General features: G+C 40.2%; 1 protein-coding gene across 1 annotated transcript in view; it reads left to right on the top strand.

Moving 5' to 3' along the window:
- Positions 1–5,611: 5,611 nt before the first annotated feature.
- Positions 5,612–26,718, top strand: part of IL1RAPL1 (interleukin 1 receptor accessory protein like 1) — a 1,840,350-nt gene continuing 1,819,243 nt past the window's right edge. The window contains exon 1 of the mRNA XM_077480774.1: positions 5,612–6,543. The gene's annotated coding sequence lies outside the window, so the exon portion shown is untranslated. The remainder of the gene's footprint in view (positions 6,544–26,718) is intronic.

The following is a 26,718-nucleotide window of genomic DNA, read 5'->3' on the forward strand; positions in this document are numbered from 1 at the left end:
AAAGTAAAAGTTTAATGGGCTAGTATGCATCACATACTTTTCCAATTATGTGCCACTTACCTGCAAATGAAGCCTGCAATGTCTGTGATGACCCCACTGGTGGCCGCGTCCATCTTCACCCCTCTTCCTTCCAGGGCCAGAGTCACGTAGCATCACTACCACGCATGGCACAGGCCCTATAGAAACGGCACGATCATGCCCTTCCTTTAGTGTGCATATGCCGATGACGTCGGCTCAAGCATATATGGTAATTATCTCCTAAACCATGCAGGTTTAGGAGATATTTCCAGTACCTAAAGGTAAGCCTTATTATAGGCTTAACTGTAGGTAAAAGTGGTGTGTAAGGGTTTATAAACACTTTAAATGCTCATTAACTCTAAGGGCCAGTTTACACAGCAATAGACAGTTGTTTAACACTAGACTGCAGTTTAGTGCAGCCTTTTTTTTTTTTTTTTTTACCAGGATGCCTTGAGGTTTCTTCAGGGGTGCCTTGGCATAATGCCTAAAAATCACCCCCAATATTTTATACAAGCTGGTGGGTGGATGAACCCTGCCTTTTATTTACACAAAACCATAGGTTTTCATTGTACACTATTATAACCTTCTTGCTGCCAATGTCCTAATGACCAATGACAATATCAGTTGATAAGGAGGATGTCAGTTGCCTGCACATCATCCTTGTTTGACACGCCCTTGCCTCTCTCCATTAGCTTTGGGTCTCGTTAGCTAATTGATGGAGAAAAACTGAAGAAAAAGAGAAACATTGGAATACTAGTCAGTACCAGTTTGAAAAAGTGTATTTCCTTTGAAAGAATAAATCACCTCTAACATTTGGTGTCCTACATGTTAAATCATTTTTACATTTTAGAATGGGGTGCCATAAGACTGTCCATAATTTTGGAGGGTGCCTTGACTGAAGAAAGATTGAGAAACACTGGTTTAGTGCGCAGCATCTGTCCATTCCAGCTGCAATGAGCCGGAGGTAGGGGGCAGTGTGGTGCATGTTTCACCGCATCACAAAGCTCCATTGTTATTTCTTTTTTTTCTATGAACTTTATTTTAAATGCACAAAAGTGACACCTGCATTCTTGTATCCATACAGCACCACAGTGACATATGATCCGGTCCAGTGCACTGGAATAAAATGCAGCATACTATACTACTCAAAGTTACCCTCACTCTGGTAGACTCAAGGTAGACTCACATCAAGGTTGTGTCTGGTCCCTTGTTGTCATCACATACAATGTAGGGCAGTTATCCCTGCATTGGATGTGGATGAGGTACTGTAGGAGTGTGACTCAGCTATGAGTCTCCTAAGCTGGCTATACACTTGTAGATTTGATTTCTAAAGCCCCATACACACTATCAGTTTTTCTGCTGAGTTTTTCCTTCAGGTTTACCAAAACCATGTAGTGCAAGGGCCTGCCTGATTGCATACAAATGGAAACTCCTAAGGTTTGACCTCATATTATATGGTTTTGGTAAATCTGAAGGAAAAAGTCAGCAGAAAAACTGATAGTGTGTATGGAGTTTTAATGAACATTTGTATGAAATTCCTAGTATATTCGACATGCTTGAATATTGAATGCTTAAAGGTACTTCAAAATTTTGTTTGCTTTTAACATAGAGTTGCCACCTCATCTCTTTAAGCCCTAACACATATTAATCACACAGGTCCTGAGGCAAATTTAATGCAGATAAGGCACTAAGTGAGTTAAATTACCACCTTAATTGTCCACAGAATCTGTGTAAATAATATGTGTTCGGGATAAAAGGGATGCAGTGGCAACCTAATTTTAAAATTAAATTTTGCAATCAACGGACTTCACCACACGAAAACCACACCACACTTTTATACTGCGTACACACGATCGGAATTCTCGTCGGAAAAAAGCTCTGATAGTTTTCCCGACGGAATTCCGACGGAATTTGGCTCAAACTGTCTAGCCTACGCACGGTCACATCAAATTCCGATCGTTTATAATGCAGTGACGTACAACACGTACAACGGGACTTCAATAGCCAGTAGCCAATAACTTCTGTCTCGTAGTTAAATCTGAGCATGCTTGATTTTTGGCGTGTAGGAATTGCATACACACAATCGGAATTACCGATAGAAAGTTTTTCCATCTGAAAAATTGAGAACATGCTATTAATTTTTGGCTGGCTTAAATTCAGACAGCTAAATTCCGATGGAGCATACACACGGTCACATTTCCCAATGAAAAACTCTCATCAATCTTTTTCTGTCCGGAATTCCAATCGTGTGTACGCGGCATTAGAAATTTGTTCATTTGTGAATCATTTTCTATCCCATTTTCTCACCACTGTGGTCAAAAACTAACATTGTTTTTCCAACCACAAATTAGTAGAAACTTGAATGAACATTCTTAAAATTAAAATTTTCTTTTGAAAAATCTACTAATGTAAACCCCGCTTTAAAATGATTATAAAGGGAAAAAAAATAACAAACATTTCTGTACTTTTCTGCTTTGTGCAAAGGAATTGCACAGAGTGGCCCCAAACCTCTTCTTCTCGGTCCCCACACCAGCGCTCCTGGCTCCTCTTTTCTGTCCAGTGCCCCCATGGGAAGCAGCTTCCTAATGGGGAACTTGTGCGTGCTCGGTCCTGAGCCCCACTGCTGCATCCATTAACCCCACTCCCTCAATACTGGCTTTGATTAACAACACTGGGAGTCAATGGTTAGCAAAAGCTAGTGAGTCACGGAAGTGAGGGGAGAAGAGCTGGAGATGTGCACAGCGCTGGATTGAATAAGGTCTCAAATAAGTAATAAGGGGGGTGAGGGGCCAAAGTCAATGCCTAAACATTTTTTACCTTAATGCAAGGAATGCATTAGGGTAAAAAATGTTTAGACTTTATAATCACTTTAAGCAGGCGATAGACTGATTGAAATGTATCTGGTTTGGCAGAGACCGACTGTTTTTTGATCCCTGTGTGACCATCCCCATTCCACAGAAGTCAATTGTTAGGTCAACTATGGACAAGCTGGAAAATGTTTTGTTCATCAGAGAGAATCCCACTATCAGAATACAATGTCATGATGGGGGGAGGGGTTGGGGTTCCTTCATATGCCCTGTTTGTTTGGATTAATGAATGTGTTCTCTTTTTTTTCATATTCAGCCTACTTTAAAGCTTTAAAGCACATTCAAACAGGCAAAAAAACAGTGTGTTTAGATTCACACTGCTCATAATTTTGTGCCCATCTAACCTCAGCACTAGAGTAATCAATGAGCCCATACACACAACTGCACCTACCTGCAAAAATGTGCAATGCATTTAGCTACATAGAAAAAAAAATAGGACACCCCTGCATCCAGGGCTGCACAGAGCTGTGGATTTAACATGCACATGCACATAAACCAAGTGCGTATATGCATAGCTGTTCATTTAAATGCAATAGGCATTATACACATCTAAACACTCTATAGATCTAAATGCATCTAACGGCAAGTACTTTAGATGCAAGATTCTTCTGCCAGCAAGAACCTGCATGTATACAGAAAATACGAATCTACAGTATATACCAATGTAAATGGACCCTGCAGCTTTAAAAATGTGTAAGACTTTTGATATTAAAAGATAGGTTGACCTTTGGAACAGGTTACAGGTTCCACCCATATTTTGTCTGGAACCTGTAACATGTTCCTGTTCCTGACACCATCTCCCCATGACAGCAGGCAGGGGTTCTCCTCCCTGCACCCACTGTCACTTTTTAAAAGTAACGCAGACGTGCATGGCTCCGCCCACATGGTCGCATCATTTATGCACGGATTCATGTGAATGCATAAGCTTCAAGTATCGTCAGAACTGTGGGTGCACTGATCAGCACACTCATAGTTTCATTCACACTGCCTACAGCTCTGAAAATGACAACCTGGTACTAGCAACAGAGGGTGCAATATTGTGCAGGCTCCTGTGTTAACCACTTAGCGCAAATGTCCATCATTGTACGTTGGTACTTTGATGCTAAATACCGTTATTATGGCAGCAGATAGCTGCCATAACCCCAATATTTTCAACAGCAGCAAGGGGCTGACTTTCAGATAAATGTGGTCTCCGCTGCGTATTTATTCCAGTCATCTCTGTCGCTAACCGGAGCCGTCGGTTGCGGCAGAGACGATCGTATCCTTCCCCATGGAGCCGAGTGAGGGAAAGATGGCCCCGCCCGGCTCCATAACATTGAATGGCAGAAGCAATGGTCTTAAAGGAGAAATTTCGTTTTTTTTTTTAATAATTAAGCGCCCCATCCCACCTTGCTCGTGCGCAGAATCAAATACATACATACGTTGTGATTGCATATGAAATTGGTGTTCAAACCACACATGGGAGGTATCACCACGATCGTTAGAGTAAGAGCGTCAATTCTAGCACTGGACCTCCTCTGTAATTTTAAACATGTAACCTGTAGAAATTTTTAAACGTCGCCTATGGAGATTTTTAAGGGTCAAAGTTTGTCGCCATTTGCTGAGCGGGCGCAGTTTTGAAGCATGACATCTTGGGTATCAATTTACCCGGCATAACATTATCTTTCACAGTATAAAAAAAAATTGGGCTAACTTTACTGTTGTCTTATTTTTTAATTCAAAATATTATTTTTTCCCAAAAAAGTGCGCTTGTAAGACCGCTGCACAAAATTGGTGTGGCATAAAGCATTGCAACGACTGCCATTTTATTCTATAGGGTGTCTGAAAAAAATATATAATGTTTGGGGTTTCTAAGTAGTTTTCTATCAAAAACAAACTGATTTTAACTTGTAAACAACAAGTGTCAAAAAGAGGCTCAGTCCTTAAAGAGGAAGTAAACCCTGATGGGGTTTACTTCCTCTTTGTTTCCCTGCAAAGGTAAAGCATAATGGGCTACTATGCATCGCATAGTAGCCCATTATGTGTCACTTACCTGACACAGGAGCCAGCGATGTCACCGATGTCCCCTCTTCCACGGAGCATCCATCTTCTTTCCGGATATCATGGCTCCGGCGCTGTGATTGGCCGGAGCCACGATAATGTCACTCCCACCCGTGCACACGGGAGCCCCCACTAACGGCATATTGCCATTAGCAGCAGCATACTCAGTGCGCCTGCACGCCGATGTCTACGGGGAATGCGCCACTGTCTACGGTGCATTCGCCGTAGACAGCGGTGCCTGTCTTTTTGCAAATATCTCCTAAACCATGTAGGTTTAGGAGATATTTCTTGGACCTACAGGTAAGCCTTAATCTAGGCTTACCTGTAGGTCAAAGTCGTCTGTAAGGGTTTAAAACCACTTTAAAAAAATAATAAATGCACATTTTGTTTTTATTTTTTATTGGAACAAATATTATTTTCTACATAAAGGTGAACTTAGACTTTAAATTAGCATGTGATGTCTTATATGAGGTTTTAATGATCGTGTTTTCAAATACTTTATTGCACTTGCTATGATAGCGAGCAGCAGCTAATCTATGACACTTTTCTTCATTCCATCTAAGGCTTTCCTGTTTTAATTCTGCCTTCTAAACCGGAGGGAGGATTGGCTAGTGCTGAAATATCCATTGGGTGGCAGTAACGGTATCTTTTTTATGACTTGCAGTTGCAGCAGGCTCCGAGAGTGCATTCAATCAAATGAGGAGATCTTATTGAAACACTGGATTCATTTATGTATTGCAGTTTCTCCCCCCTTTTTTTTTTTCTGTCTATCTCTGTCTCTCTATTACCTCCCTCTTTGCCTTCCTCTCTGGTCCCTTGTTTTCTGGATGCTGGCTGTTAATCAAGTTTCCTTGTGTGCTGTGCTCTTGTCCTCTGTATTGGAGATTAGCATCATCCGGGAGCTAACACAACTGATCTGAATCCTTTCCTTTTCTCTTTTACCACCTTCTTCTTCTTCTTCTTCGTCTTCATTTGGAAGTGCTAGGACCCAGGAGACATCTGTTCAAACAGCAGGAGTTCTTTCACATAGCAGTACAGCTCAAGGAAAACCCCATTGGATCTGTTATTGCAGGATACTTGTGAAATATACATACACTGCTTCTTCTATTTTTTTTTTCCCTGGCTGCATCTTGAATATGGAGAGATCTTATATGTATAGTAGGGCTTTGCTCTGAAAAGCCACAGATGCAGTAAGGATTTTTCCTCTCTTACTCTCCCTGTTGATAAGAGACTTCTGTTGCTCTCTCTTCTTTATGTCTTATTTTTTATAATAATACTTCTTCTTTTTTTTTGATGCTTTTGATGCACACCTGGATTGGATCGTCTACGACAAACGTAACTGGGTACTTTGACAGCTGGAAGAAGGCTGCAGGTCTTACGTCCTCCGTCTAGATGGAATTATCCTATATGGTGGTGAACTTGGCACTTGTGAATGGGGATCCTTTTACTGATTGCTAGCAGAAGCAGCAGCAGCAGCAGCAGCAGCAGAAATCCATCTATTTCTAGCCCCATATCCAAGGAATAAAAAAGGTTGGATCTGCTGAGTAAGCATTGTGATGACCAACTATCACCTTGCTGACTGATCCCAACAGCAGAATATTTTGGAAGAACGTTCTGGGTAAGATTCTTCTCTGTCTCTAGAAAAAAAAAAAAAAAAGCATGCAGTGGGCTAACTATTGAAACTTGGGTGCTTGTGATGGAAAGGGGACTCCCTCATTGCTGCAGTCTTAAATATGCCAGAGCAGATTGGAAAATGGACAACTGCAGATAACATTTGATCATGTCTTATGTGATCAGGGCACATTGCTTTATACTACCACTATCATACATCATATTGCCTTTGGATTATACAGCATGCCTGTGTGTATAGGGGCTTTTTGCAGTCTATTTGGATAGCAGGGGTTAATAGAGAGTGTCTATATAAAGCAGATCTGCGTCAGATTGATTAGGTGTCTAATATGCCTTTATAGCAGAAAAGATGCATGTGGGTATATATATATTTAACTGTGATCATTAGTAACTGGTGCATTGATCACAGAAGCTGCAGCAACCTGCATGGATGTCTGTATACCTATTCCAGCACTTCTTGTATGCCATTTTTTTCCTATTCAGCAGGAGGTTAAATGGCATTAAGTGTATTGGTATGGATTGCTATGCAATTATTTCTGCAGATTCTGCAGGAGGATTATATAGCTGCAAGCTGTTGGAGGAAAAAGAACAGCACAAAGACTGGCTGGCATAATCAGTTCCTGGCTCAATCTCTGATCCATCAGAACCACTACAGCAGTGCTGTCAACTAGAAAAACATAGATCCCATCAAAAGCTCCTTAATACCCTATGCAGATAATAGTGATGGCAGGGAAAAACTAGGCTATAGCCCACATGTAGTGCTGTAACATTACCAGAGTATGTGTTCAGTATCTGACTTAAAGGGGGAAAAAAAGTTTAGATTCTACAGAAAAATAACAGTAAAATGTGATCAATACTACAATGTATTATAATACATCTGGAGCGACCATGATTAGTCCCCACTGCAATGGTAAAGTTCTGTGTGGACGAGACAGGATCTCCTCTAACAACTCTGCTCCTTGTTGCATCATGCTTTGCAATTCTCAAAAGGGTGAAAGGTGCATTGTTATAAGACAAGGGTCTCCCTTCACTTAGAGGCGAACACAGCAATTGTGACTGCACCTAATGATGGAGTATAGAAATGACTTCTTTTTAAGTTGAATGCCAAAAGACTAAAGATCAATTGACAGAGGGAGTGGGAGGAAGGAGGCAGAACAGGATTTCTAAATGAGATTGTGCTGCAATTCTTAATTTGTCTGCCATACATTTAGTACCTGTTTTCTTCCAGTATATCATTTTCTAGGGGTCATAGGATAACTAATAAAAGCATGAAGGTTTGTGCACCACCCTATCCACGACTTGTAAACTCTAGAATATAGCAAGTGAACAGTTAACAAAGGTCCCATTGACGAGATCAGCCCACAGACTTTGTCAAGGTCAATGTTGAGGCCAGGGTTTTCATAGAATGTTTGCAAACAATAAAGTTGGGGCAAGGGAGGTACTGAAAGGGGTCTTGAATAGTAACAACTGTATAGAACCAGAATACAAGTTTTCTTGTGTGTTTCTCCATTCACTATGGAATGGAGACTCTGGACAGGACACATGCTCATGTCTGTCCAGGCAAAGTCTGCCAACTTTAGAAGACCTTTTAGATTTTCTGACCAAGTCATTGTAAATTACAATTAGCACACCTCATTGAAAAAAAAAAGAATCATAAGCAATCTGATTAATGTTATGGATTAAGGGCAGGTTTCTAAAGTTTTTAGGACGTAAAGGTGAAAAAAAAGCCTGTTCCATTTTTCATATTGATGTGATAGAATTTCATCTTCTATAGCTTAAAATGGCTGCAAGCTGTGAATGGTAATGACAAGGCATGTACTTTTAATGTAATCTGTATTAACACCTTTCTTGCTCTATTTCCAAGCTCACATTTTCAAGCTTAATTCATGTTAATTGAGAGATGCTTATTTTTGCATTGCAATGTATGAAAATCTTAAGAACTTCTTAAATGTTATGGGCTTCACGTAGCATAGGCTACTAGTCCATTTAGATGTAGATGGCACATGGAGGAAGAGCAGATGTCAGGTGCTACAATACCTTGAAGAATTATGTTCGTGCTTGAAAGATGGATGCCTCGTAAGAGCTCTTTGTCTGATATTCCATGTTAAATGTGATAATGAAAGATACTATCTTTGCCCAAGCATGATTAATGACATGTCTAAAATAGGAAAGGAATAGCCAGAGACTAAGTTTGCCAGAGCGAATGCTGTAGAAGTGTGCGAGAGACGATTGAATTCAGCATGGGAAATGTAGATATGTGAAGTTATTGTAGGAAACATAAAAAAGATCATGGCACCGCTAACCTCCGTTATAGGCACATTTCAAAGCAATGGTAGTCGGTTTCAGAAATGAGAGCAGTGTGTTTCCGAAGGCTTCTGAAGGTTAGGCTTTTACTGCTGGGTCTTACCACTGGTTATCATTCAAATGAGTGCACTGGCATGCTGCAGATGGAGCAGACCTTATTGTAGAACAAGGCTTACTTGGACTACCAATAAAATGGTCAGGATTAAACCTTGTTTGGTGATGTAAACAGTAGCAGCCTTTACAGTCTGGGGAATGTGGTATGAAATGCAAATCAGAACATGTGCCATACCCTAGATTCCATATTACTGATTATGTGCACGGTATGTAGCATACATTGCTTTCATCTTCATATATATTATTTATATATAGATCGTTCAGCTGAAGTCCTATGTTTCTGTCAAACTGCAAATACCTGCAATGTGTTGCTTGTGCTCTATAAATGTATGATGCTTGCCTCTTGTTCCCCATCCTTCAGGCATCAGAATAGGACTGGAGCTGCAGTACTGTATTTATTGCCTTCAGTGTGAAGCATGCTTTAATACAGTTCTTTTTCACCTTACAGAGGTTTTTTTTTTTATGCGCTTCCTAAACCACTATGTTTCTTTGGTCCTTCAGGGGTATGAGTATCATTGCGCTCACCAAGGAAAGATAAAACAATTGGCAGCACGCTATAAGGGAAAAATACAAGAATATGTTTTCCAAATCTACCATATATGGATTCTATTAATAATGGTACACAGCTTCCAGACTTATATTTCAGTGTGCAGGGTGGCATTTCCATTGTTATTCTCAGTTATCGCATAGCAAATGTTTCCTGGAATCATTTATAATTATATCTGCACTGACAGCCCATAAGGCTATTTCTCATTGTTGTGGGTAAAAATGTAATTGGATTCTTGAGGCTTGTTATACAATACTGCTTGTTAACCCTTCCAGATATAAAAAAAAAAAAAAGTCTACGTTCTTTTATTTAACGATGTCCTTGTAAGTGTACCACATTTAAAGCTGAAATTCAGGCAAACAGATAACTACACAAATGAAATATCTACTTGGAAGCTGTTTTAGCTGCTAAAGGAATTTTATTTCTCTCCATCCAGTCCTGAGTTTTACACAGATCTGCAACAGAGCTCAGCCTTGCCTGAAAGGGCAGAAGACATGTTCTCTGCTCAAGTTAAAGTGTCACTACCCCCCCCCCCCCCCCCGCCAAAAAAAATAAAATAAAAATAAAAATAAAGCCTCTATAATAAATGTGTAAAATATTGTATGGCTTTTATTTTCTTTTTTTTATATGAAAATACCCACTGAGCCTTCCAGTGACTTCCTCTTGCTAGTTTTTGGTGGTAATGATCTGCAGGATCATCTACTGTCTGCAGTGTTGCCACTGTTCACAAAATAAGCTGGCCATAGGTGAATAGAAATTCAGCTGGTTCAGCAAGGTACCAGTCGTATCACGCTCTATCTATTGGCAGGCTGGTTGTACAAAAGTCGATCTCTCAATCGACATCTGTACAACCAGTCTGTTGGATTCTTTTTTTTTTTTTTTTTAGTGATCAGTACTACTGACTAATACAATAATGCTGCGGGAATGATTCCTCCATCCACATTGAATGTGTGGATGGGGACATTAGCACTTTTTTTTTTAATTTAACCCGTTGGTGGGTGTTTGGCACGCCTTACTCTGCTTTCTAAATTACCTGGTTGGTGGGTGGGACCAGCCTGCCTTGTTGTGAATTGTGTTGGCAGGAGGAGCCACTGTCAATCAAATGTTCTTATCTGCCCTGTCATGCAGTGCTACTGGTGACATAGGCAACTAGGAGTCTAATGGGACTGGAAAGTGTTTTAGCCGAACAAAAAAGAGTGCAGTACTGAAATAACAAATAATTGCTGTTGTGTATATCCCCTAAATTAACGTGTATTAAAACATGAAATTAATCACTTGAAAAACCTCCAAATATATGCAATACTAAAATTGCATATCACTATATCATAGTGCAAATACATAAATAAATGGACAAACAGTGAAGTAAACATGAAAAAATGCAAATTTCACTCTTTACAATTGAAAGTTTATATATAAATACTCAAGAAAATTACAATAATATGAGCATCACATGAATAGTGACAACATATATCCCAGTGAAGACCAGGACAGAAAGGTGACCTTTCCAAGAAGCAGCAGGTACAAGCATGGATCACAGACAGTTTTCCAATCCAAGATAGTCCACACAGCACACCACCCAAGTGAAGCAGACGGGGGCTTACCAGAGTGAAATGGCCCACAGTGAAGAGTGATCAAATAGCACTTGATATAATCCTCACAGGTCTGTCACACTGCCTTATCAATATCCCAGCATGTAGGTACAAACAATGCTGCCTTCACAGATTGTCATTCCTACAGCAGACGGCGATCAAAACTGTGGCCAAGATTAATGTGTAAACATCATGGAAAAGAGAGACTGCCGGTATCTGGGACTGCACAGACATCTTCTTCCATAACAACCCCTCAACCTCAGTAGTCCATGAACTGATGCAGGCCTCCACAAAACAGGCTCTTTCATGACTGAGGTATTTGCAGATACTATGGCTGCTTATACCTTTTACACCAAACCAATCCATATAACCCCCCTCCCTCATAAACAAAGGACAAAAGACAAACACAGTTTCGTTTATGGGTTTCAAAAGACTATAGCAGCCAATTTATTCACAAAATATATACTTTTCTTCAGTTACATAACTGAAACATTAATAACCTGCGGCACAGTGATGTAGTGGTTAGCACTCTCGCCTAGCAGTAAACAGGGTCGCTGGTTCAAATCCCAACCACAACACTACCTGCCTGGAGTTTGCATGTTCTCCCTGTGCCTGCGTGGGTTTCCTCCGGGTATTCTGGTTTCCTCCCACACTCCAAAGACATGCAGGTAGGTTAATTGGCTTCTGTCCAAAATTGGCCCTAGTATATGAATGGGGACCTTGGATTGCAGGCTCCTTGAGGATAGGGACTGATGTGAGTGTGCAATGTACAGAGATAGGGACAATTGTAGACACTCACTCAGGATGGACTGGTGTCTTTATTCAAGCTTACTAACTATGTAACCTCAGTACAGAAACTATGTTTATTAAAGTCTAGGATCCTGGAAGGCAACTTATATTCCACCAACTGGCTATATCACCATCAAAATAGACTTCCAGGCCCTCAGTCGCAACTACACCAACTCGAAGACTACCACTGTTAAGACACCCGTGATTCAGTCAAATAACTCATACAACCATTACTGACTCAATTTACCAGGTAGGAACACCTATACCTGAGATGGGCCCCACCCCTCCTTTTTCAAACATTAAACCGTCACTGCCTTCCAAGATCTTGGGACCCCTGCCAACTGCTAAGACATCTGCCAAATAAACCAAACCATCCCACAAAACAGACTAGCCCCAAAGTAATCTCTGTTCTATTTGCATCCTAGACACAAACTAAAAGCCCTTACAGAATGAAATACATATGAAAGAAATAAAAAACAACAAATTATTAAAGGAGGGAGGGTGGGAGAAGCTGCTTACTCACTACCCACCGTTGTTTACTCCAATCAGAAAGAGGACCTAGCTTGACCACTACAAGCTTTTAACCCCTACTTTTATCCACCTATCCTGCTAAGCCATTCATGTCCGACCTTCTGCCTATGTTGCACATTTATTTTCAGGCCTTATTCTATTGCCAAGGAATTATGTCTAGTAGATACCATGGGTGATATTACCAGTCAGATCTGAACCAAACAAAACCTCAAAGAGTTTTTGATTAGGGGCTCACACTATATGTGCATGAAAACGAATGGAAAAACTAATGAGAAAACCACACAGTTTTCAATTACAGAGACATCAGTTTCACATCAGTTTCATGCACGTTTCAGGGATTTTCAAGCACATTGATATCAGTTTTCATGTGTGTCAGTTATGTGCCTTGTTCACAGCAATGTTGTGTCATGTTTTTTTTTCCCCTGCAGAAAACTGTATACACGTTGCAGATTGTTGTGTAGAAAAAAAAAAAAACACATGATACCAGTGTTATGGTGTAAACAGTACACATAGCAGACCATTGTTTTTTGTTGTGCCCTTGCAGAACGCGTGCAGAAAAACTGACCTCTCTGCACCATGGTGTGAACCAGGCCTTACGGTCGGATATTCCCATGGAAAAAGTCTGATCGGACCATGTTGTAGGATAATCTGACCGTGTATGGGCTCCATCTGACTTTTTCCATTGGAATGTCCGACCAACAAAGTTTGAGAGCTGGATATAAAATTTTCCGACAACATGATCCGATCGGACTTTGTCCGATCGTTTGTAGAGAATTCCGATGGGGCAAAGTGCCACGCATGCTCAGATCAAATTACGAGACCAAAGCTATTGGCTACTAGCCTGAACGTAGTCCTGTCATAATGAATTAACGTCATCACGTTCCGAATGATCGGATTTTCCGACAACTTTGTCCGACCGTATGTATGCAACACTAGTTTCGGACAAAATCTGTCAGAAGAAATCCGACGGATTTTGTGTTCGGAATGTCCAACCGTGTGTACAGGGCCTAAAAGTGTCTCCCCCTGTCCTATAGCCCCTTCTGTATCCCTGAAATTAACAGCATTGTCTGCTCCTAGCCCTCCAAACAGTGGGGAGAATAGGGGCCCAAGTAGCCATGTGACTATTAGTAAAAGCTCTTATAGAAGGCACATTATTTTATTGATGGACAATTAGGCAAAATCCTTAATGATAGTGCCAGGTGTATAATTCATTTAGTTTTACTGCCTTTGCATTTAAAAACACTTTAAAGTATAACTAAAGGCAACACCTTGTTTTTTAGTTTTGGATAAGGTGGAAATGGATTAAAACACGTTTCAGGTTTTGTTTTATTTGCTGTCTGTGCCCCTTAAGGGAGATGAAAATGAAAGAAAATCCCAATGTTTTGGTTGTCACAACAACAATGATAGAGGGGAACATCTTCCAATGGGGACACTTGTTCTGGAGACCCTGGTGACAACCAGGGATTCCTTCACTTTGGAGAGATTTTCTTTCACTTTTGGCTATGGGACAACACTCAAAATGAAATCTCCCCAATGGAAGACAGATGGCAAAAAAAAATGACAAGGAGATAACTCTCCCTTGTTCTATCCAAAATTGAAATGACGTTTTTGCCTTTAGTACTTTACGTAATATATACAGTTCTTGAACTCATAAATAAATCAAATGGAGAAGCTGCAAACAGAAAAGATTATCCTCTGTTCTCTCCCCCTATCAGCATTGCACTGTAACAAAACATCCTTGTGTTGCTTCCCCCCTTTTCTCAGCTCTTCTGTACAGAATGTACAGTAGAGTACAAGAGGCTGATACTAAGCCAAATTTAGGTACTTACACTGCATAAAAAAACATGTTTAATAATATAATAGACTAGGTTCACATATCTGCAAGTCAGGGATGAATGCCTGATGATGCGTGTTCTCGACCCACATATAAATATGCTGCTCCCAGAGCAGATGCACTGGGATACCATTAATTCTTTTTTCACAAAGGTGATTCATTCTTAATGACATCCCAACACATCAGCATCTGTAAACATTTTCTTGCATGTGAAACAGCACCATGCGGCTCCACGTGGCAAATATTTAAAAAAGGGTCAGGGACTTCTTTTGTCTTATTTCTTGTGGGTACAGCAGCCCATTCAAATGAATGACCTGCTGTGACAGCGACATGCGTGCGCAAATGTACTTGTTTATATGGAAACCTAGTCGTAGTCAAGTAGTTACAAAGATAATTTAATATGTGCATTTTATATCTGCCTAGAGTTCAGCTTTAAAGTATGTTCCACGTATATATTTTACATTTTGCATATTGGGAGGAAGAATGGTGTAATTAACTGCATTAAGAAAATAGTATATATTTAATATCTTGTTCTGCAATACATGGATAGGCTGCTTAAGGATTTGCTGTAACCAATAAGTGAATTTTTTTTACACATACTCAAGTAGTATAGCTACAACTGTATGCAATTACTGAATGCTTTATAGACGACATGCCAATGACAAAAATGTTAACATTTTACAAAGAACTCAATAATATCATATTGTAAATTCAAATTGCAACATAATTTATTCGACGTCCCCGTCATATAATATCCTATTTTTTATAATGCAAATTGATTTGAATAATCCATACACTGGAAACGATTTTACTGACCCAGGTTTCCACAATCCTTTGCAAAGTTTTCATTCTATTATATGGATTTTTGATGTTGGCTTCTGCTTTTCATGGGTCTTTTTGGATCATAGGCTGCCCCTATAGTGTAATGCAGTGCTGACTTGATTGTTTTAATATTTGAATAATCATGAAGGACAACTGTATCTTCATTTTAAAAATGCACATTTTAACGAGGCTAGCACACTTATTAATTTAGCAATATCAATACTATACTTTTTTCCACATCAATTAGGAATTTGCTATGGTCTATCTAACTTAAAGATGAACTATACTCTTGTCACCTCCATATATGAAACATCTGAGGAGCTCCTTGGCTGGTCTTGGCACCTGTGCTTGACATACAGCTTTGTAGTAGTAGTAGTTCCAGGTTTAGAATCTGTGGCCATCTTGATTGGCTGTTCCAGGATGACATAACTCCCACACATATATCTTGGCAGATACTGAAATTGTGCACTCTGCCACGCATGCCAGTTGGCTTACAAGAAAACTGGATGAACAGTGGTGGAGTTGGCAAGAGGGATTTTCATCAGGTACATTGAATTCTGGGACTTGTAGAGCATAGGATTGTACTTTCTGTGTACTCATCCCTCCACAGTTGCCTGGATGGTCACTTAGTTATGTATGCAGCCAGAATTTTGGCTAATTTTAGCAACAGAGTTAAGATTTTGTCATAGTGTGGCTATCTATGGCAACATCTTAATTTATGTAGAAAACAAGTATGGCATTTATAGTGCTGATTTAAAGTTATGCCCTGGGATACAAGAAACTTTTTCCATAAATGCCATTAGATATGTACATAAGAAAGCTGTTTATTGTTTGAAAAACATCACCATTCAGCAGGTAAATGCCTTTGAAAAATGTGTGTCATTATTGCTCTATAATATAAAATAGCAGCTACAGTTAGGAACAGGAACGTTCCTAGGAGATATCATAAAGGGAGATATGTTACATATGCTCACTGTGCAGCACCACTATACAAAGCATCAGTTCCCATTATGGAATAGGAATTGTAGTTGTGAATGGTTGGCACACTGTGTGGATAGGTGTGATACACCAGGAGACTCCTGGCCCATCAGTAAAACCGTTACATCATGTTGGATGGGACAGACCAAGAGTCCCTTGGTCTGCCAATAAATCAAGGCACAGTAAATGGGCTGGTAAGCCAGATTGTTGGGATGCCTTTCCCAGTGGCAACATATTTACATCACACTTCAATGCTACTAGGAACTAAGGATGAGCCAAACACCCCCCCCCCCCCCCCCAATTCAGTTCGCACCAGAACATCCAAGCAGGCAAAACATTTGGATGAATAAACAAACACTGTTAAAGTCTATGAGACACAAAAATGAAAAACCAAAAGTGCTAATTTTAAAGGCTTAGATGCAAGTTATTGTAATAAAAAGTGTTTGAGGGCCCGAGTCCTGCCCCAGGGGACATGTATCAATGCAATTTCTTTTTTAAATGGCTGTTTTTTCAGGAGCAGTGATTTTAATAATGCTTAAAGTGAAAAAATAAAATCAAATATTCCTTTTAATATCGTGCCTGGGGCGCGTCTATAGTATGCCTGTAAAGTGGGAGTTTTCCTGTGTTTAGAACAGTACCATAGCAAAATGACATTTCTAAAGGAAAAAGGTAATTTAAAACTGATTGCAACTATAATGAATTGTCGAGTCTTGGCAATATAGATAAAACTCATTGAAAAAATGCCATGGGTTCCTCCCCAGTCCATTACCGGGCCCTTTGGGTCTGGTATGAATATTAAGGGGAACCTGAAGAAAGTGAACAAAAAAAGTGTGTGGGGTCCCCCCAAAATCCATACAAAGCCCTTCAGGTCTGGTATGGAAATTAAGGGGAACCCTGTGCCAAAAGGTAAAAAAAGGCATAGAGGTCCCCCAAATCCATACCGGACCTTTATCCAAGCATGCAACCTGCAAGGCCACAGGAAAATAGGGGGGAACGAGAGAGAGCCCCCCTCAAACATACCAGGCCACATGCCCTCAACATGTGGAGGGTGCTTTGGAGTAGCCCTCAAAGCGCCTTGTCCCCATGTTGTTGGGGACAAGGGCCTTATCCCTACAATCTTTTCCCGGTGGTTGTGGGTGTATGCGGGTGGGGGGGCTTATCGGAATCTGGAAGCCCCCATTAACAAGGGGACCCCCAGATCCCACCCTCCCCATATGTGAATTGCTAAGGGGTACATTGTACCCCTATCATTTCACAAAAGAAAGTGTCAAAATAGTAAAAAATACAGGAAACACTTTGGGACAAGTCCTTTATTAAAAGATAAAAAATTAAAAATGTCCTGCGATATCTATTCATCTTCTATCACGGCGCCCGACTAACCAAAAAAAGAAAAAAATGCAACAGTTCTGCCTCCATGGAAGGCTCCCACCATGTGGTGCTTCTTCTTGGTGACATCTCTTATATAGCTGAGGGCGGGGCCACCCAGTGATGTAAGGGGGTGACCCCACCCCCTCTGATACCTTGTGAAGTCAGAGGAAGGCGGGGTCACCCATTTGCCTCACTGAGTGGCCCCACCCTCAGCTATATAACAGCCATCACCAAGAAAAAAGCATCACTCGGTGGGAGCCTCCCATGGAGACAGAGCTGTTGCATTTTTTTTTCTTTTCTTTTTTCGGTTCGTCAGGCGGCATCATAGAAGATGAGTAGACATCGCGGGACATTTTTATTTTTTTTATCTTTTAATAAAGGATTTGTCCCTAAGTGTCCCCTGTATTTTTTACTATTTTTGACACTTTTTTTGTGAAATGGTAGGGGTACAGTGTACCCTTACCAATTCACATGGGGGGAGCCTGGGATTTGGGGATCCCCTTGTTAAAGGGGGCTTCCAGATTCCAATAAGGCCCCCACCCACACACCCCCACAACCACTGGGCAAGGGTTGTGAGGATGAGGCCCTTGTCCCTATCAACATGGGGACAAGGTGCTTTGGGAGGCTACTTCAAAGCACTCTCTCCATGTTGAAGGCATGTGGCATGGAACGGTTCAAGAGGGGGGGGGGCAGCTCTCTCATCCCCCCTCTTTTTCTGCAGCCTGCCAGGTTGAATGCATAGATAAGGGTTTGTTATGGATTTTGGAGGGGACCCCTATGCCATTTTTTTCAATGAGTTTTATCTATATTGCCGAGACCAGACAATTTATTACAGCCGAGATTACTTTTTTCCTTTAGAAATGTAATTTTGCTGTGGTAATGTTCTAAACATGGGAAAACTGCGCCACTTTACAGGCATACTATAGACACCCCCCCAGCCACAAAATGTAAAGCAATATTTAACTTTTATTGTTTCACTTTAAGCATTATTAAAATCACTGCTCCTGAAAAAAACGTTTTTAAAGTTTTTAAAGTTTTAACCTTTTTAAAACTTATTTTGCATTGATACATGTCCATTGTGGAAGGACCCAGGTCCCCAAACAATTTTTATGACAATAACTTGCATACAGTATAAGCCTTTAGAATGAGCCCTTTTAATTTGTCATGTTAGTGTCCCATTAGCTTTACCAGTGTTCTGCGGCTTTCAAATTTGCCACGAACAACCGGGAATGACTGGGAAATCACACACATAGCTGCCATTGGCCATAGTAAAAGGAAATGCAAGAGACTGAGAGCTGATCATAGCTAAACATCTAATGTAGGATTACTCTATGGCTGATAACCTCTTTATCAAAAGGTTATTATTTTGCACAAATTTGCATAGCATTTCTATCTGCATTTCAGAATTAATGAGCATGCTGGACTCACCGAAATACATTTAAAAACGTTAAAAAAGTTCAGTTGTCCTTTAATTGTTATAGTTTTTCTTGCCTTCCATGCACAAGAAATTGTAAAACACCTTTATTTGTATAAATTCAAGTATTGTGGATGATAATAATTTGATGAAATTTGGGCAGTGTGTATATATTTATATATACAGAACATATACAAGTACAACCCACACAAACACACACGTGTTTGTATCTCCTGGATCATATCAGCCTAATTCAATAAAAATGGTAAAAAGAACCATGAGGATGTGCAAAGTACAACAAGCCCTAACAACCATTAATAAATCATTTATTAACTCAACCGACCCAAGTAAGTTGAAACCTGATTGGTTAATATGGATTATTTTTCCTTACACATCTTTAGCTCTTCTTTTGACTGTTTTATTAAATACGCTTGTTAGAGTCCTATTTCCAGCTTCCATTTGTTACTTGCTATATTATTACAGTTGTCAAGAATGTCATTTCACTTTAAGAAAGTCAATAATTACAATAGTGCAGGATTATACAACACCTACTTTTCCATGCACTACTGTAATGCTGAGACATTGTGAATGGTGTACTAAAAATACAGACAGTTCACCTTAAAGTTGACCTTTTGCCTGAATCATAAAAAAAAAACATATGAAAAAAAGAGGTTTAGAATCTACTATAAAATGTATTTGGCCACATCCCTGATAGATTGAGAGAAAGGAGACTCCCCTAACAGTTGGGAATTTTTGGGCTCTAAGGAATGTACAAACAACAAGATTTGAATATAAAGTATTTGAAGCCACTCAATGGTGGTACTGGAGATCAATACAGAAAACCATAACCAACATGTTTCAGAGTCCTTATAGCTCCTTCTTTAGGGAAGGTTTTAACAATCTTGACAAGTACAGTAATGCCTGGGCATAGATGCAAAGTGCATAACCAGCCAATGGTAAAAACAATATTAGTGATGAATCCAGCAAAACTAAAGCAGATATGCAGGAAAGTAAGGTATCCTCTTGGCTCAAGGGCGCACCATGTGGGGCACCCTGGGATCACCGTACTCTAGATGGGATTACCCCATAGGAGACGGAAAGAGCCTGAGCTCAGAAGGTAGATGTTGGTGCCTTTAATGCTCCCTTAGTTATCAAGTATCACAGACCAAGGTGCTCTTAGTAGGAAAGCCCTCCACACTATATAGTGTCCAAGGAAGAAATGTCAGAATGACAGTGGTTCACCATGTAGCACTGCTACAAAGAATCCCCACTGCATAATGCAGCCTGCACACCCAGAGCTGGATACCGGGTGTGCATAAACGAGCCCAGGTTCATGCGGCTCTGCATGCTAATCTATAAACATGATCAAATCATATGTAAAAAGAAAGCTTTATTTATGTACTTACATATTATTATTTTTTTCAATTCTTTGTATTGTGAAGCACTGATGATATAGCCAGGGCCTCACAGCTTCCCCCTAGGAAGTTTACATCATCAGTACCTTCCAGGGAGATCTCCCTTATAAACTGTGATGTCTTATGCCCCGTACACACGAGAGGACTTATGTCCGACAGACTTCCAAAGGAGTTCCGCCGGAGTTCCGCCGGAGTTCTGACAGACTTTTCGGCCGAACGGACTTGGCCACACACGATCACACTAAACTCCGACGGATTCGAACGTGATGACGTACGACCCGACTCGAATAAGGAAGTTCATAGCCAGTAGCCAATAGCTGCCCTAGCGTCGGTTTTAGTCCGTCGGAGTAGCATACACACGAGCGGAGTTTTCGAAGGGGACCGGGTCCGGCGGAGTTCCGTCGGGAAAATTTGAAGCATGCTTCATTTCTAAAGTCCGTCAGACTTTTGCGAAGCTAAAGTCCGTTGCAGCCCACACACGATCGGATAGTCTGACGGACTCGGTCTGACGGACTTTGGATGTTGAAAAGTCCGCTCGTGTGTACGGGGCATTACAAGATTATTCAAAATCTCTTGGGATCTTGGGGGAAAGACATTTTTAACAAGCTGCTCCAGATCTCATAAAGTGCTTGTGCGCATGTGCAAGATTTAGTCCAGGCATCATCAGAGGATCAGCACAGAGAATAAGGAAAATACGCCAGACTACAGCTTTTTTTCTTTTGATTTGGCAGGGATTTCTGATCCACTGGTGACTGGAGAGAAACAATAAAAAGTCAGATAACAAGTAAATAACATACATTTATTGGGCTTCCTAGAGAAATGTCATTCATGTAATCAGGTTTATTAAGGAGTGAATAGAAGGGGTTCCCCTTTAAACATCCAATTATGTGTATAGAGTTTTAAAGAACTGAATGTTGCCTTGCTCATAACTGGCTTTTTGACATGATAACTTTTGCTTTACAGTGAAATTCTTTTCTCACTTAGTAAATTATTTCTATACTCAGAATCAGAATTCCATATTGATTATAATAGTGACATTACCAGTGATTGCTGCATATGAAAGTAATGGAAATCCAAGCTGCTGTATAGGAGATATGCCTAGCTGACAATTTCAACAGTTTCTATTTTGACCTAATCTAATAGTAGCCAAGGAACTGAACATGTTTCCAACACCATATCATTAACCATGGTACAGAAAGATCCTATTACATGGTGCTTGAATTACTAAAATGTCTGCCAACAACAGTGAGTGCTGCACCCAAGGCTTGCAACAGGAAGCCTTGCACACAATCGGGCACATTTGAACAAACATGGCTTAGTGGTACTTTATTTTTATGGGGTTGCAGCTTTCTGTTTGTTAACATAAATCAGAGCCTGAAACAGATGGACCACATACAACTTTTGTTTTTTAGGCCATTTAACTCAAAACATCAGTGTATTAAATGAAGTAACCCACTTACCCCACAGTATTGGCCTTTTTGCTCTTAACTTTTAAAAATTTTAAATTCTGGGAGGTGGAGAAGGCATGGTTTGGGGCTAATAATGCTGAATGCGATCAAACTTAAAAGTAGGGCTTGAAGGATAGATCCAAAGCCAATAGTGACAATACACAAGCAACAAACAGACAATTGTGGCAATGTGAGAATTGTGACACTATATGGCAATGGTAGTGGCAGTAGTGATAATAAGCATGACATCTGCTATACTACAGTAGAGATGGGCCAATTACCCCCCGCCCCGTTCGGTTCACACCAGAACTCTCAAACAGTCAAAAAGTTCTGAACCAAAAAGCAAAGCCTATTAAAGTCTACGGGACCCAAACTTGAAAAAAAGTCCCTAAGTCTTATATACAAGTAATTGGCAATAAAAAGGTATGGGGTCCTGGGTGCTGCCCTGGGGGACATGTATTTATGCAAACATTTTTTTTTAAAGATCATTTTTACAGGATTGATTTTAATGATGCTTAAAGTTTAACAATAACAATTAAAAATTCCTTTTAATATAGTGCCTGGGGTTCCCTTTAGTCTGCTTGTAAAGTGGCACATCTGTATAGAACATGCTGCAGCAAAAATGACATTTCTAAAAACAAAGAAAGAAAAATGCATGAAATTACATTTGCCAGCAATGGTAAAATGTAAAAAAAAAACAGCATGCCCCCCAATATCCATAAGAGACCCTTATCTAATCATGCGGCCTGGCATACAAGGAAAGGGGGATGAGCAACCCGCCAGAACCATAAAAGGCCATCTGCCCTCAACATGTGGGTGGGTTTTTTTGGGGTGAGGGGGCTCTGCCCCCTTCCTCCTCAAAGCACCTTGTCCCCATGTTGATGGGGATAAGGGCCTCATCCACACAACCCTGGGGTGTGATTGTGGGGGTCTGCGGAATCTGCAGGGGGCTTATCGGAATCTGGAAACCCCCTTTAAGAAGGGGGCCCCCAGATCCTGGCCCCCATGTGAATAATTATGGGGTACATATTACTTCTACACGTTCACCAAAAATTTGTGTTTTTATTACTTCTTGAAAGAGATAGTATTTTACAATTCCTTTATTGCAATTTTTTTTTTAAAACAGCGTTCCCTGATGTAGATCCATCATCAATCATGATGCCCCTGAGGGGGGGGGGGGGGGCACACAGCATTTTTTTTTTAACTTATTAATTGCCAGCAATGGATTTTTTTTTTTTTAAGCTGTCAGCGAGGAAGCCCATTGACAGCTAATGACTCATCAGTCGTTAAGGATATCACTGCCTGGCTTTCTGGTCCACTCCTTAACTACCAGCTATTCATTGGTTCAGAATGCACTGTGCAGTGCATTGCAGGGCTTTCAGCGGGGCTAACACCCACTGAACTCTCTGCAAATTCAGATGTTCGCCGAACGTGAGCAGACGACCTTCGGACCGAACTTTTACTCAGCCCGAACCATTCGCCCAACTCTGTACTCCAGTCAAGCTGCCTCCTCTTCATTGTGGAGCTTCCAGTGCATATTCTTGGACATTTCGTTCTACAGTTAAACTACTGTGCATGTCTCAGCCGGTGTACAACCAGTTCAAAGTTGAATACATGCTTTTTTTATCTTGGGTGATGTAACTGAATAAACATGCAGAGCTATGAAATATATTTTCTACTTTTATTATCCTAATTCGTATATCGTCCTATACCCCGTGACATGCTGAGGCTGTGTCAGATTAGTTAGACTGATAAGAAGATCCATAAGAAGCTAATGTTTATTGATGGGAGGATTTAAAAACAACACTTTACAGAATGAAATTAAACCTGAACTTAGGTCACTGTAGCAGCAAAAATTTATATGACATATCGTGGTAGGAAATTCAGATTTTATAGCATTTCACTTTTTTTCTGCAATCATTAATTTCATTGAAAGAAATCAAAGCAAGAAAATATTATTTAATCTCTTTTTATCATTAGTAAATTGTATGCCACATCAAGCTGCTAATGGTAAGATAATGACCTCAGGGAATAGGCTTGCGCTCCTTTGGTATTGTCACTTGTCATTTTTTTAACAATAACAGCCATTTACGTTAGGTGCTACTGCATAATTAAAAAGAATATTTATCCATTCATTATCTATCATTATTTAAGAAGATGTGTGACACACTTTCTCCTTGGCCATATTTAATAAGCTCTGTGTTTATGCTCGGTGGTTTTTCACATTATCTTTATGTGTTTTATTAATGGAAGCACAGAATAAACAAATAGTATTGAAAAGCAAACAACAGATAAAATATATTTTCATTCAAAGTGCTTATCAACCTAAATTAACATTTATTGCTATCTTGACACCGGGGATGTATCTATCACTTCTTGCAGAAATGTACCTTGAGAATTGCAGACAAGCATACTCTTATAACTTGATCATGGTATGTCTCCAAAATAATTATGCCACTATACAATCTACCTATGTACACTATATAGGGAAATCAGTGTATGACCTCAATGTAATTACTTTGTTACACTGGAGTTGAGTATAGGATTCATCCATTCTCCAAAGCCTCAAAAAAACTTCTCACCCTGAGTTTGAGCTGTTTAAATTACTTCAGCATATCAGCCATAAATATTAGCTTGCATATAGTCTGCTAAAAACATAGGTTTACAAAAAGCTAAAGTGTTAGTGGTGGTAGACCTGTTAGTTGGGATTCACAGTGCACATACCTCCATTACTCTAAGACCCCTTTTACACTGGGACGGTGGGTCCATTAACAGTAAATCGCAGCAAGCTTTAGCAGCGCTTAACCGCTGTTTAAGCACTGCTTTTCGGGCTGCTAGCGGGGATCTTTTAACCCCCAAGAAGGGGTTAACAAGGGGTTAAAAGCACCTGTGTTGGCGCTATGGACGTGCTACCCATTCATTTCAATGGTGATGTAGAAGTGCTGTATACAGTGCTCCTACACCGCCCCAAAGATGCTGCTTGCAGGACTTTTTTTCCTGTCCTGCAAGCGCACCACCACACTGGAGAGGCATGAGAGGCTGCTTTTTAAGGGCTTTACAGGCACTATTTTAGCGCTAAAATGCCTGAAAACTGCGTTAGTGTGAAAGGGGTCTTACTCATAGTTCTCAACTGTCCCTGATTTGGAACAAAGTCCCTCTGTCCCTCTTTCCTTCTCATTTGTCCCTCATTTTAGTCTGAGCTATATAGTTAGAGATAAAATGCACTATTTAGCTTTAAAAAATTGTTTCCCAGTACTAAACCTTTCATCCAATATCTAAATTGCTGCATTTGTTAATTTCAAGCCAATATAAAGGAATAGTAGTGGTAAGAAAATGATGCAGCGATCTTACATGGAAGTGGGAGCGGACACCCCCTCTAACTAACTGATGGTATGAAAAAACCCATCTAAGTGCCCTTTTTACTGACCTGAAGCCACATTAACGTGAGGATCCTTCTCCTTTCTTCTGTTTACTTGCTGTGGTTCTTTTTCAAGTGATCATATCACTGTGGACACCACCTTTTGATGGAGGTGGCATTTTCAGTGGCCAGGTCCTTCTCCAGAGGCATCCAGAGGCAGGGAGGGGACCAATTCCCAAGCAGATAATGACCAGGGAAAAATGTCTTGTCCCCAGGGCCTTGTGAAGACTGAGGAGTAAGGTAACTGATGCACTATGCAATTTTAAATTTCATTTTTGCCTGGAGGTAGGCTTAGCCACTTCAGCCCTGGAAGATTTGGCTGCTCAATGACCAGGCCATTTTTTGCGATACTGCACTGGGTCGACTTAACTGACAGTTGCGCGGTCATGCAATGCTGTACTCAAACAAAATTTACTTCCTTTCTTTCCCACAAATAGTGCTTTCTTTTGGTGGTATTTGATCATCTCTGCGTTTTTTTTTTTTTGTTTTTTTTTTGCTCTATAAACAAAAAAAGAGCAACAAAAACAAACACACTATTTTGTACTTTTTGCTATTATAAATATCCCCAGTTTCATTCTAAAAAAAGCATTTTTTCCCCTCAGTTTAGGTTGATATGTATTCTTCTACATATTTGTGGTAATAAAAATCACAATAAGCATATATTGATTGGTTTGCACAAAGCATCTACAAAATAGAGGAAAGAATTATGGAATTTGTATTATTATTTTTTCACTAGTAATGGCGGTGATCAGCCATTTTTATTGGGACTGTGACATTATGGCTGACAGATCAGACACTTTTGATAATTTTTGGGACCATTGACAATTATACAGCGATCAGTGCTATAAAATGCACTGATTACTGTGTAAATGTCACTGGCAGGGAAGGGGTTAACACTAGGGGGCGATCAAGGGGTTAACTGTGTTCCCTCATGTGTGTTCTAACTGTAGTGGGATGGGACTGACTAGTGGAGATGACAGATCGTTGTTCCTAGCTAGTAGGATCTGTTTCTCCTCTCCTCACAGAACAGGGATTTTTGTGTTTACACAGACGTCCCTGTTCTGGCTGTTCTGGTTCTCGTGCCCATGATCATGCGTGGCTGGCGACCACCGGCCACATGCATCGGCACCCCTGCAGTGCAGTGGTTCACGGAAACATGCTGACCTGCAACAGTATAATGATGGCAGATGGTCGGCAAGCAGTTAAAGAGGTTTAGAAAAATTATAGGAGGTACAAAGTGGTGAAGTCTTCACATCCTTAAAGAGTCACCTATCTGCATGCAACAACCAGCATCTCCTACATCAGCAAGTGTTTACCATCCCTCAGTAATTAATGTATAGACTAATTGATTGTCCGGACCAATATGTTAGTCAATTGCACTGCTTGCAAATATCAGGCTTGTAGCCTTGTAACCTTGTAAATACAAGAATACAAGATTACAAGATGATGTCCACAATAACTTTAATATATATATATATATATATATATTTTTTTTTTTATTTATTTATACTATATATGATAGATAATGATATTGTATCACGTATCACAAATGTCCAAGAATACATCAAGGAATTTATCACTGTGTTAATGATG

This window comes from Lithobates pipiens, unplaced genomic scaffold (assembly GCF_037356315.1).
Source record: "Lithobates pipiens isolate NorthernLeopardFrog02 unplaced genomic scaffold, aLitPip1_a1.2 Scaffold_16, whole genome shotgun sequence".
In the NCBI taxonomy this organism is placed as follows: Eukaryota; Metazoa; Chordata; class Amphibia; order Anura; family Ranidae; genus Lithobates; species Lithobates pipiens.